This window comes from Panthera tigris, chromosome A1 (genome assembly GCF_018350195.1).
Source record: "Panthera tigris isolate Pti1 chromosome A1, P.tigris_Pti1_mat1.1, whole genome shotgun sequence".
Lineage (NCBI taxonomy): Eukaryota > Metazoa > Chordata > Mammalia > Carnivora > Felidae > Panthera > Panthera tigris.
In genome coordinates, this window is record NC_056660.1 from 25,220,971 (window position 1) to 25,235,231 (window position 14,261).

The window sequence follows — 14,261 nt, forward strand, 5'->3', positions numbered from 1 at the left end:
CTAGGTACCGAGAAAAGAAATTGATGCAGGTGAGTAGATTACCAAATTGCCCAGGTCTAAGTTCCTTAATGCTTTATTCTCATACAACCTTATTCTCGATTTAAACCAATTTAAACATGCAGAATGGAAAAAAAATTGTGATGACAGCCTAGTTTTAAGACATTCATTTGGCTGTGTTTTAAAAACGTATATTCTTTCAGACAGATGATGTGTTTGTCCATTCTGTGGACATATACTGATTTCACTGATTATGCCAGGTACTCTGCTGGGCGCAGTGCATACAGCAGGGTCCTTATCCTCTTAGACCTTACACTGTGCTTAGAGGGAACAGATAATACACACACACACACACACACACACACACACACACACGAGTACACAATGTCAGGTGAGACAAGTTATAAAGAAAAATAAAGTAGGGCCAAAAGAGAGTGGGGGGGTGCCATGTCAGATGGGGTGGCCATGTCTGAGAGGAGGTATAATGAAATGAGGCCATAAGCTTGCACACATCTGACATAAAAGCAGAGGGAGCAACCCATCTAAGAATTTGAGACCCGGGCAACAGGAAAGAGAGTGGTCCTGAGGCCAGTGTGACTGGCTTGTTTGAAGAACAGCGCGGGGTCCAGCGTGGCCAGAAATAGCATCACGGCAGATGTTATGAGATGCTTCACCTTCTCCTGCTCTCGGACATTGGTGTTCCCGGTTGTGTCCCCTATAATTCCCATGTTGCAGCCTCATCCCCAGTGTGATTATATTAGGAGATAGGGCCTTTGGGAGGCTCTATAAACAGCAAAAGAAAAGGAACCCCAGACTAATGTAACATTGTGTGTCAAATTAAAAAAAAATGTAATGGAAACAAAACAAAACCCAGAAAGTTCCTTTGCTCTTTCTGTTATGTGAGGACACAGTGAGAAGACATCTGTGAACCAGGAAGTAGGCTCTCACCAGACACTGAATCTGCCGGGGCCTTATCTTAGACTTCCCAGCCTCCAGAACTGTGAGAAAGAAGTTTCTGTTGTGTTTAAGTTCCCCAGTCTGTGGGTTCTACATAGCAGCTCAGAGGGACTGGGACTGAAGACAAGGTCAGATAGATGAGCGAGGGGAAGACTAGGCAGGTGTTTTTATTTCCTAGCCTAATACCATCCCATGCCCTCTGGTTTTCAATTATTTGACTTTGCTAAGATTTCCTTGATCACACCTATGGGTTCCACAGTAGGACATGTGTGGGGACTATGGTTGGTAACTGGTCACCACATGGCTCAGGGAAGCTTTGGACCTACCTTCATTATCACATATGTCACCGCTCTGTCACAGCCCCGCACGGCAGCTACACGCATGCATGTCCCCTCTGCCGCGCCGGCCGGGACCGTGGGCTCCTTCAGGCAGGGCCACGCCTGCTCAGGTGTGCATCGTCCCCACCGGGCACCAGGCCTGCCCATGGTAAGCCTCCATCAAATTGCCTAACTAAGAGGTGAAATCGGCCACTCAATTTCTCCCAGCTATGAGTCTTCAGGAACCGAATATTAGTAATGCAGAAAGGGAGCGTGTGCTGTTTCAGGAAGTCTTGTGGCCTGAAGGTGGCTTGGGGCACACTGCTCCCGCCTGGTGGGAGAGGTGGGGGTGCAAAAGGGATCTCTTCAGAAGATGCTTCACCTTCTCCTGCTCTCGCACGTTGGTGTTCCCGGTTTCTGGCCTTCACGTTGGGACTGAACTACACCACTGGCCTTCCTGGGTCTCCAGCTCACAGAAAACGGACTGAAGGCCTTGTCACCCCCCATAATCACCTGAGCCAGCTCCTATCACAAACCTCCTCTTGTATATATCTACATATATATCCTGTTGGTTCTGCTTCTCTGGAGAACCCCGACTAACATATCCATACATGACTACAACTACCTTGGTCTTCTCCACTCCTTTCCATCTGACTGCCCCTGACATGATAGCAGGCTCCCAGGCTGCTCTCTGGCCTTCTGGTCTCTGGATGGGAAATTATATCCTTGATCCTAAATGACCGCTCTCAGGGACCGACAACCGGAATGAAGTGTTGCACACGCGTGTGGCTACAGAAAACAACACGGAATTCACTGTGGATCCTGCGATTGAAGAGGTGAACTTGAGTTGGGTTCTTACGTTATTAGGAAGGTAGCTTTTGTATGTCCACATTGAAGGGGAAAAAAAGAAATTAGAACTGGATTTCTTTTTTTTTTTTTTAATGTTTATTTTGGAGACAGAGGGAGACAGAGCGCGAGTGGGGGAGGGGCAGAGAGACAGGGAGAGACAGAATCTGAAACAGGCTCCAGGCTCTGAGCTGTCAGCACAGAGCCCAATGCGGGGCTTGAACCCACGGACCGTGGGATCATGACCTGAGCCGAAGTCGGACACTCACCCAACTGAGCCACCCAGGCACCCCAAGACTTCTGAGCCTTACTTATCACTTTCAAATTTACCTCACTTTGCACACTGAGTGCATCCAGAGGAAAATTCTATCGAATAGATTTGCCATTACCACTTCACAGATATGCCAGTATTCGACTGTGAGTCTCCAGACATGAGAAGACACAACTCAAGTGGAGCTCTGACAGAAGTGAAAGGGAGGTCCCATACAGTGGGCGTCACATCACACCCATCTCCTCCCTCCCGGGCATGCTCTCTCTCTCTTTCCAAAAAAAAGAAAAAGACAAAAATTGTGTCTTTCAGCAGACATCCAACTGGGTCTGGTTGGCACTGATGCATCTAAGTCCCTACCCTCTGAGTGAGCCTCTTGCCCGTGCAGCAGAGTGCCAAGGACATCGTCACTCGCCCACACAGTCACCACTCTCGATGCTCTCCGTCCCTTCGTGGGGATCCAAGGTCCTGTCTGGCATCGTCGCCCTTCAGCCTGAAACACTTCTTGTTCTTGTAATGTACATCTTGTAGAGGCAGGTCTTCTGGTGAGACATACCCTCCGTTTTCTTGTCTCCAGAAATGTCTTTATTTCACTTCCGTTCTGGGATGTTAGTTTCTCTGGATATAAAATTCCAGGTTAATGGGGTTTCTTTATTTTTCCTTTCTGTATTTTAAAGATGTTGTCCTACTATTTCCTGGCCTCCATTGTTTCAGTGAGAAGTCAGGGAATTTTTGAATTATTGTTTCCCTGTAGGTAGAGTGACATTTTGCTCTGGCTGTTTTCAGATTTTGTCTTTGTGTTTGGTTCTCTGCAGCTTGACTCTCAGGTACCTAGGCATAGCTTGCTTTGGTATTTATTCTGTTTCACTGATCTTCTGGTACCTATAAATGTCTTTCACCAAGGATGGGGAAACGTCAACTGTAATTTCAAATGTTTTTTTTCCGTCCCATTTTCTCTCTTCTTCTGGGCTCCCTGTCACCCATATGTAGTCATATATCCTGAAGACAGGAGCCCAAAAACAGGACACCCCCCCTCCCCCAGTGCCCACCTCTTCTTCTGAGTATTGACTCCTACAGAATCTTCCTACTTTTGCTCACAGCACTGTCAGGTAGTTTTTCTAGCTCCCAGGGTTTATAGTTGTTATCTATGGGAGGCACAGTCCTTGGCGATTACCAGAAGTGGACCCTGTTCAGGATGTTTAGAGGAAGTCACGTGATAACCCACGTTAGCTCCCTATCATGCCCTTCTGACCTCCCAGGAAGTTCATCCAGTCAGTGTGAAAACAGAACTTCTCTACCTGAAAAGTCCCAACTCTAGCAGTGGCCATCCAGAAAAGGATCCCTTCTGGCATTCTCATGTAAACCTGATTTTTAAAAATCAGTGAAACGGGCATGCCAGGGTGGCTCAGTTAGTTAAGCGTCCAACTCTTGGTTTCAGCCCAGGTCACAATTGATCTCACAGTTGGTGAGACTGAGCCCTGTGTCAGGCTCTGCACTGACAGTGCGAAGCCGGCTCGGGATTGTCTCTTTCCCTCTCTCTCTCTCTCTCTCTCTCTCTCTCTGCCCCTCCCCCATTCACACTCATTCTTGCTCACTCTTTCTCTCTCTCTCTCTCTCTCAGTAAATAAACTTAAAAAAAATTAACGAAACAGTTTCTAAAATAGCCCAGCCCTGAATTCATCCATTCTAAATCAAAAGGACTATGATTCCAGAGTAATAAATACCAAGTGAAGAAGCCTGGGTGAAGCCCAGTTCTTCCAGGAACCAGCTGTGTGACCTTGACAGGTGGCTTGCCTTCTCTAAGCCAGCAACAGCCAAGGAGACCATAATACTCACCTGCCTCAGAGGTTGATTACAAAGATGAAATAAGGTAACATATGGGAACTTTATTATAGACTATGTCTGATGTTACTCTACTGTGACTCCCTAAATTTCAAAGACTGACTTCTAATCCCCAGGCCACGGCATGTAAAAGGGCTTGTGTAAATGTATGAACAAATGGGGTAAATCTGATCACATTCTTTGGCAGGCAGTGCCTAAGGAGCTCAGCCGGGAAATGACCCCTCTAAGTCTCGAAGAGAGGAGGGCCGGCTTTTCTTTCTTTGGAAATGCAAAGCGGACGTCATTTATTTGTAAACTCCGGATGAAATATAGTCCTAATCGACTGGTGTTACTAGATAGGCGGCTGAGGCTGCCCCTCCAGCAGCCCCTTGGGAAGCCTTCAAGGGGAAGCAGGAGCCCGGAGACCATTGGCCAGGAAGCTAGATGGTGTCACTTAATAAACAGGGACTTGGCTTAAGCTGTGAGAGACATTCACACAACAGGAAACTGGGAGCAGGGGCCTGTGAATGAAGGAGGCTACCAGAGCCCCCTTGCAAGCCCAGCACTGAGGTAGGAGAGGCTACCAGGAGAGATGGTGGGGTCAGGTGACACCCGGGGAGGGCAGGGTTGGGCTGGGTGGAAGGTAAGCCATGGGTATAAATAAAGTCACGAACACAGGGAAGTGAGAGGCATGGCTTGGAAGGAAAATGAGAATGAAGCCACCATTCAGTCTCCCTTGGCTCAGTGCCTTGTGTCTGAAATGAGTAAAATATACCCACCTCTTTTTTTTTTTTTAGTTTTTATTTATTCATTTGGAGAGAGAGAGTGAGAGCGAGCAGGGAAGAGGCAGAGAGAGAGGGGGAGAGAGAATCCCAAGCAGGATCCGTGCTGTCAGCACAGAGCCCGCCGTGGGGCTGGATCTCACAAATGGCGAGGTCACGACCTGAGCCAAAATCAAGAGTCAGACATTTAACTGGCCGAACCACCCAGGCACCCCAAATACACCCACCTCTTAAAGTTGTGCGACTATTTTCCAAAAGTCTCCCCCGTTTTCCTCCCCCAAAGTCCTCCCTGCCTCTGTGACATTTTGCCCAAGGGAAGGAAAAAGCGGCTACCGGTTTTAAGGAAAGTCCTGGGGTAGGAGCAGGACAAGCCTCGAACTGCCCTCCGAACCTTCTCCAGCTGTTTCCAGCTTTTGTTCCTGCTTCCCTGCCTCCTTCTAGTTCTCTGAACACACCGAACTCACTCTGTGCAGATTTCTATGCCGCGCTCTTTGGTCGGCTCCTTCTTATTGTCCGGGTCTCTGCTCAAATGTCACCTCCTAAGAGAGGTCTTTCTGGACCCCAGGCCTCAGGTCCCTCGCGGGCCAGTCACTTCCCATCACTGTGTCCTGTTTTTCTCAAAGCCCTTGACGCTATCAGAAATGATCTTGTTTACCTGTGTGATTGGTACTGTGGGTTTGCAAATCGCAGCAGAATGCAGGCTGCCTGAGAGCAGGGGCCTTGATTGCCCAATGCGGCATCCCCAGTGCCCGGAATCCTTTGAAGTCTTAACAAATATTTGATGAATGAATGGATAGGTGAAGTTGAGGATTACATACGATGATGTGCCTAAGCATTTGGAGAATGCCAGGCAGCTAAACGATGGCATTTATTCCTAGTAGTGTTACTATTGTTCCTCTTTCGTTGCAAGTCGGTTTTGTTGGACAAGGCAGTAATAATGTCCCCAAAATGAGAGAACAGAAAGCACTGATTTTTCAAGAAAGCCACCTTTCTTTTTTTTCTGGAGGAAAAGGTCAAGACCCAAATAGATTCACCACTGAGGTTCCAGAGGCAGCGCTGAGTACAGGGGAGAGCACAGGCCCGTGGCTTTGTGCTAACCAGCTGTGTGATCTTGGGCCAGCCTCAACCTCTCTGAACCTGTGTCCCCATCTGAGAAGTTAAAGGGATTGCCTAGATGCTGCATACGGTCCCTTCTAACCAGAACCATCCCTCATCTCCGCATACTATTCTTGACTGCCTCCTGGCAGAAAAGTGAATGAACTAAAGACAGGCAGAGGCAGAGGTTCCAGAATCGAATAGTGTAGTCAGTTCTCAAGTGGATGGACTGGACAGTGTCCTTTCTAGGGAGAGAGGAGGACAGCCAGGAGAGGACTCAGAACAACTACCTCTGGTTCAGGTTAGAGACCACCTTGCTGGAAACACTGCGGCTTATTGGCAGAAAGGACATCTGGATGTCCTTTCATCTTTAAAATAACCTTACAGGCGTTTGGGTGGCTTAGTGGGTTCAGCATCTGACGTCGGTTCAGGTCATGATCTCACGGTTAGTGAGTTCAAGCCCCACATAGAGCTCTGCATGGAGCGTGAAGGGCCTGGTTCAGACCCTCTCTCTCCCTCTCTCTCAAAAATAAATAATAAGCATTAAAGAAATAATAAGATAAAATGACTTTTACAAGGCAGGTGTTATAGTTCCATTGTACAAGGGATGAGATGTTCCAAAAGGTCACACAGCTAAAAAGGAACAAGCCTGGGAATGAGAAACCAGGTTTGTCTTCTCCTCACTCTTTCTGCTCCCGGAGGGGGTGAGCCCACCAATGGGTCCCAAACCTCTTGATCATCAAAATCAGTGGAAACATCTTCAAGGGGGTCCTACTAAAAAACCAGACTCTTGGGGGGTGCCCCCAAGAAATCTGTATTTTTCAAAAGCTCTCCATGTCCCAGTGATACAGCCAGACTAGGAAACCACTGCCTTACACTGGGCTCTGAAGCCACCCAGCAGTTGGAAATTGTCCCAGGAAGGCGCTAATACTTGTCACTAGTGTCAGTCTACCTTCCCTGAGCCCCGCCCTGCGGAACTGTGCCTGCGCCCGCGGCAGCTGTGTCTCCGCAGCGCCCTCTAGGGGACACGTAGTAAAACCTTGACTGCAACCAACTTTCTCTGCGGGGAAGTTTAGGGGCGTCAGGCAGCGCTCCCCAACCCCTTTGCTGACTGAGAAAATGCATGCCCACGTATGCTATTAAGGAGCAAAAGGATTAATAATTTGCTTTCAATGAGAACAATGCTGGCTACACACACTTAGAGCGGGTGGTTTATTCAGTTTGGGGCCCAAGTGGGTAGAGTTGCTTCCCTCCGAGTTACCCAGACTTTTTCTTATCCGTGTGCTCCTTCATTTTTTTCCAACAAGTATTCATTGAATGCTTAGTAAAGACCAAGCATTCTTCTAGCTCAGAACAAGACAAAATACCCTCTCCTTGTGGAATTTATAGTCTAGTGATGGAGACAGGAATTAAATACACAAACAGGTAAGTACCTACTTACATATAGTGATGAATCCTATGAAAGAAAAGAACTAGGTTTGGAGGGCCTCGCTGGCTCAGTCGGTGGAGCGCGTGACTCTCGATCTTGGGGTCGTGAGTTTGAGCCCCACGTTGGGTATAGAGATTACTTCAAATAAAATCTTTAAAAATTTTTTTTTAAAAAGAACTAGATTTTGACAGCCCTGTTTTAAGAAGGAAGGTCCAGCCCCTCTGGAGCTGACTTGAAGCTAAGATCTGGAATTTGAGATAGAATGAGCCATGCAAATACAGAGGGGATTCCAGGTGGGGTAAGGAGTTCTCATTTGAGGCGCTCAAGGAAGCCAGGAGCATCCTGAGTAAGGGCTTGTGAATTGAGACAAGGTTAAAGGAGTCAGGTTAACAATAAGCACCTACTATGTGACAGCACTGCTCCACTTGTTTCCTTTTTAAAAAAAAAAAAATTTTATGTTTATTTATTTTTCGAGAGAGAGAGAGAGACAGAGTACAAGTTGGGAAGGGGCAGAGAGAGAGGGAGACACAGAATCTGAGGCAGGCTCCAGGCTCTGAGCTGTCAGCACAGAACCCGACACGGGGCTCGAACCCACAAACCGCGAGATCATGACCTGAGCTGAACTCACGAACCGCGAGATCATGACCTGAGCCAAAGTCAGAGGCTTAACCAACTGAGCCACCCAAGCACCCCTCCTTTTTTTTTTTTTTTTTTAAGTTTTATTTACCTTGAGAGAAAGAGAGCGCATGTGCATGAGCAAGCAGGGTAGAGGGAGAGAGAGAATCCCAAGCAGGCTTTGGGTGCAAAGCCTGACTCAGGGCTCAAACCCATGAGCCGTGAGATCATGACCTAAGCCGAAATCAAAAGTCAGACACTTAACCAACCGAGCCACCCAGGCGCCCTGTTCCGCTTGCTTTCCACACATTGTCCTATTTGATCCCCATCCATCTGAAGAAGTAAATAATAGTCTCATATTTGACTTTTTATAGATGAGAAAATTGAGGCACAGGGAGATTAAGCACTTTGCCCGAAATCCTTTAGGTAGCAGGTAGCCAAAGTAGGGTTGAAACGCGTGCATTTCAGCACCCAGACTCAACACTTATCCATCACCCTACCCTGCCTTCTAGGCATCGCTAAGGAGCCTGTATTTTTATTCTAAGCGCAGGAGACATCTTTGTCAGCTTTTAAGCAGGGGCTCTGAGCGATCTCTCCTATGTGTTAACAAGATTGTGCTAAGTGGATAACAGACTGCAGGAGGGCGGAGTGGCAGGACACGATGGAAAGGCAAGTGCAGCGGGCCAGGAGAGGAATGATGGTGGCCTAGGCAAGGGGGGTAGCAGCGGAGATGGGGAAGAGGAAGGATTTAGTACAGAAGTGGCAGGACTGGTGACGGATCGTGCGCGGGGTGTGCGAGAGGAAGCGGTGAAACTTGGCACCCAAGTTCAGGAGACTGGAGTAGGGACCACTGGCTGGGGTGGACGTGGGAGCACACATGGGAACGGGTACAGTTCAGTGTTAGTCACACGGTGAGTCTGAGCGATGGACTGTTGGGAAATGCACAGGCATCTCAACCTTAGTGTGTGTGCAAGTAAGCTCATCATCTGCCTCATTCTGGAATTCAGAGGAGAATCTGGGGTAGAAATGGAAGTGTTGTTTTTAGCGTAATAGGTGCCGCTAGGGAGGGGACAGTTCCTAGGACCAAGCCCTGAGAAATTCCTGCACACGGAGTCTGGATCTGGGAAGGGAAGGAAGTGGAGGGAGCGAGAGAGTCGGTGACCGAGGAGAGCCAAGAAGGAAGGAAGAAATGACAAAACAAAGGCAGCCCAGGACTGCGCTCCTAATGTCCTCTGAAGAAGAGAGACGCCTCCTTCCTGTTACATGTGGGGAGGAATTGGCCGAGACCCAGGGACCGCCGGCATCAGAGTGCAGGCCGGCGCGCAGGGAGCCCACATGCTTGTGTGAGGCCCAGCACCGGGCTACCCTGGAAAGTAGCAGGTACAGCCTGAAACAGAACTGTGTCTCATCACTTCCCCTGTAACTCCTCAGTCCCCCGTCGGGCTCCCAGATCAGCTCCCTGTCGGGACACACAGAGGAATGGACAGGGTGTCAGCTCAGGTCCAGAGGCCCACAGACCTCTGGGAGAGGGATTCCACCTTGAGGGTGGGTGGGGCTCGGGCATTATTAGTCATAGCCCTGTGGTCATTTCCTGCGGTGGCTTTCTTTCTTTTTTTTTTTTTTTTTTTTATCTTCCCCTGCCACTGGCCCTGATTTCACCCGCTTCTCTTTCCACTTTATTATCTTCACCCAGAAAGGGTTATGATTTTAACAATCATTTTGTCCCCATAATCCTATGATAGTAATTTCATCATTAATTAATACGGTGATGGAAATATTCTCTTTTATAGCCCTTTTGGGTGCTTGAGAATCGCTGCCATAAATGTTTAAGAGGTTCCTGTCTCCAGCAGGAAGAAAGGCAAGATCTATCTTTACCCTGAGGCCTAACCCCGTACAGGAAGTGTAGTTCTACGCCAACGAAGTAACTAAGAGCCATTGGAGAAGCTCTACCATTTTTTAAAACCTATCATTTTCTTAATTATAGAAGTATATTTTACTGTAGAATTGAGCTTCTCAAACCTTAATGAGGCTACAAATCAACTAGGGATCTTGCTAAAATGCAGCCTCTGATTTGGGAGGCCCAGAGGGGACAGAGATGCTACTTTTCTAACAAGCTCCCACGTGATGTCAAGTGCTGGCAAAGGGACCACATTTGAGTATCAAGGTTTTGCCAAATAAACAACAAAAGAATAGATGATCACAAACGAACTGTGAGCGTGTCTCCTGGATGAGACATTCTGCTTCCCATTCATACCCCCAGTGCTGAAATGGCTCGGGACCCTTGCCTCCTTCCCCAACAGCACCCAGAGAGCCCAGAGAGGGGACAGATCAAGAGGAGGCCAGGAGCCCCTGGGAGGGCAGGAGGCTGTTCGGAAGGTGGGTACAGGGTGGGGAGAGGGTGGCCAGGGAAGGAGTCCAGTCCTGCCCCTGCCCCTCCCCCTCTACTGCTTGAGGGGACTGAGGTTTGCCTCCTCACCAGATGAGTCAGATGCGGGGGATCCTCAGTTTCAAGAGGAAAGTCAGCGAAGGGCAAGAAGCTGTATATATATATGTGGGATTGACCAGACCCAGGGTCACTTTCTGCCTCCTCTCCCAGGCCTGGGGCTACAAGACGAGATTTGAAGGGATTCTGCCTTCTAAGACTATAAGCACTCTACCGGTTAGGGAGAGCCTTGATCTTGACTGGGAGTGAGAAACCCTAGTCCTCAAGGGCGCGGAATTTTCCACCCTAGGGCGCATCTTCCCTCACTTATCTCTTCACCTCCTCCCCACTCTTTGAAACCCCCAACAAAAATGAGAAACCATACCGAGGATTCAAGTGCAGAGATTAGAATGAAACAGGATTCAAGTGCAGAGATTAGAATGAAACATATTAAAATAAAGAAGAGAAAAATGGGGCCAGGGGGAAAACTGATTACAGCCGAAAACAGAATCAGTGAAAATGAAAGACCAACTTGCGAATGTCCTGTGGCAGGAAAAAGGAAAGGGTAAAGACTTTGAAAGCATAAAAGCAAAGTTGGGCACTATGGAGGACAGAAATAGAAGTCTCAGGAAATAGAGGTCAAGGAAATAGGAGGCAAACAAAGAAAAAATCTGGAGAGGAGCCGATGTGTGAAGAAACCGCGGAGACAATTTTCACAGAGTTAGAGATGCGGGACCTCAGATGGAGAGGCCCACAGAGGCCAAAGGGGAGAGAAGAAACACCTGACACCCGGCCATACTCCGCTGAGTTCACGAATATCAAACGCGAGGAGAAATTCCTAACCGTTTTCAGAGAGAGAGAGCCGACCACTGACAAAGAGCCACTTTCAAAACGAGCATAATAGAGTGTCCTTACACACGCGTGTGTGTGTGCACACTCGGCCTCCAGGAGCCCACAGATCCTAGATTACAGCAGGAGAAGGGCCACAGCCTTGTACACCAGCAACTTTTTCTTAGTCACTCTTAACATTAGCCTCTTGGGAAGAGTTAGTGCTCATCTCCTTGAACTTGGAGAGCATCAATGCAGAGATATTAGGTGTCAGATGCTCAGACAAGGGCCCCATTGATGGGTTACCACAGCGGGAGCTGGTTCTCAGCTGCTGTTCGGGTCAGTGCCCCAAGAGAGGGGCTGCTTCTGGCAATTGGCTTGGGGCCAAGCCCCCCTCAAGAACCCCAGCCACTGGTGGCCAGGTTACACATTTGTCCCTCCTCCGATTCCCAGCTACTGTTAACTGGGGTCAGGGCAGGGAGGATGGAAAATGGAGTAAGTAAGGCAGTTTCCCTCCTGAATCTGGGAAGCCTGAGCTAGTTGACTGCTTTAAGCCCAGCTCACAGTCCTATAGAGATGGGACCAGCTGATAGCAACCCAACAGCTAAGAGTAAACCATGAAACGGAAAGAGAGTTGAGCAGATGCACGGGGGGAGGGGAGGGGGGAGGGAATCAACAAGGGACGAGTTCCTACAGCTTTGCAAAACCAGCGGTCAGGGCCTCTGTCCTCTTGGAGCTCGCCTTCCAGTGGAGCCAGAGAAGAAGTAAACACACAAGCAAACCGGCAAGGTCACGACCGACCCTATTAACAGGCCAGGGAGCAGCCTCAGTGGAGCGGGTGGTCAGGCGGCCACCCTGAATAGGGAGCATTTGCACTGAGCATAAGCCCAGGGTAGGAGGGCTGCAGACAAAAGGTCCAGTGGATGCCATGGCCTGGGAGAAATAAGAGCTCTGTGTGTTGGGAAAACAGACGGGAAGCCATGAGCCAGGGGCGGGGAGCAGCTGGAGGAGAAATGAGGAAAAACACCCACCTAGATAACTGAGGGTGAATTCAACAATGTCCAAGCCCAAGAAGGGTTCGGAGACAAAGCGCAGATCACTGACAAAGAGGGAAGGTTGTCGAGGTTAATCAGAAGGGACCTGTGAGGCCACGTAAGGAAGCTGGATTTTTTCTAAATGCAGCCTGAGCCATCAAAGGAATGTATTTAAGTTTAAATTCAAGTCTCAATTCGGTCCAAGCTTTCCCTTGGAAAGCTGCGACGAGGGCCGGGACTTTATCACCATCTGATTTACCAAACAAGCAGCCGCTGCAGCAAAACTTGCACGGCAACCCCGGACCGCGGAGGAGCAGAAGCGGGAACCGGGAACCCTCCGTGGTGGCTGGGCTCGGGCGGAGTGGCAGGGACCTCGCCCAGGGCGGGCGGAGTGGGGCAGTGCACACGCAGAGAAGAGGACGGGTCTGAGACCCGTGTCAGAGGCAACAGGACAGGCCGAAGGCTCCAATGGGGAGGCAAGAGAGAGAGTCCACGCAAGGACGACTCCTCATTTAGGGCATACGCATCCAGGCTGAAGGGGACGCCACCGACTGCGATGCGGCAGTCTGGGGGCACTGGTTTTGGGCGATCCTGTGCTGTTTATTTGTGATCTCATTGATCGGCAAAGGGCAGTTACTTCCCAGACCGCTGTCTGTGCTGCTTGCGATGCCGTTGGGCATTCACTTCTAAGTGAACCTATAAAGACAAACTTGGCCACCAAAAAGGATTGTTTGCTGTTGAAATTGTAGCATTATTCATCCCTTTGAGTCTTTTTTTTTTTTAAACGAATAGACTTCAAATGAGAAACTTCGAAAACATAAAGTTAAGCAAATTGACTTTAGAATCTAGCATTTTAGGGGCTCCTGGGTGGCTCAGTCTGTTAAGCATCCAACTTCAGCTCAGGTCATGATCTCACGGTTTGTGAGTTCAAGCCCTGCATAGGGCTGTCTAGTGTCAGCACAGAGCCCGCTTTGGATCCTCTCTCTCTCTCTCTCTCTCTCTCTCTCTCTCTCTCTCTCTCTCCCTGCCCCTCCCCCGCTTGTGCTCTTTCTCTCTCTCTCAAAAATAATTTTTTTTTAAATGAAACTAGCATTTTAGCACGTCCTGCTGACAAACTGGAAGGGGTGTGCCTCCTTCTGATGTGTTTGTCAGATGACTTAGTTGTTTATATATCAAGAGATTGACGCCAAAGATGAGCAGTGACTCTCCCAGGACTCAACTCCAGGCTTGTACGTCAGACCTGCCGATGCCTCCCTGGTCTCCTGAGTTACATCTTCCCTGAGTTACACGAGCATCTGTGTGCATGTTTCACCTCTGTGGAACTCAGCAGTGGAAATGCCAAGGCAGCAAAGAGGGTAAGGAGGACTTTGGTTCGTTTTAACAACGGAATCTGAGAAGTGCCAGGCAGGGAAAGCCAGAGGAGAAGCAGGCTACCTCCATCTGTCAGCAGCCAGAAATATGTGTTTCTTTAGTGGTGGTAATACGCAGGGTGTTCTACTCCCAACGCGGCCCAGAGCCTGGCAGGAAGTCAAGCCTGTGTACCCACAGTTGTCGGCTTGGCCTCCCGTAGGAACAAACTATGCTTCCCTGCAGCGTGATTCAGAGCTCCGTGTTTAGTTAGACTCCAGTAGACTTGATGACAATCCGAGACAGGGGCACCTTCCTTGCTCTCTGTTGTGAGCTACCCACCAATCATGTGAAGACATGTGCTTTGGACAAGTGTGTCGGCATAGGAATTCTAAATTTAGGAGTCATGGTGAAGAAAGTCCATAACCATTTAATGTGATGTGCCAAATTTGTGGGTATGTGCACTTTTCTGGAGGAAAAGAGCTGTATCTTTCATCAGATTC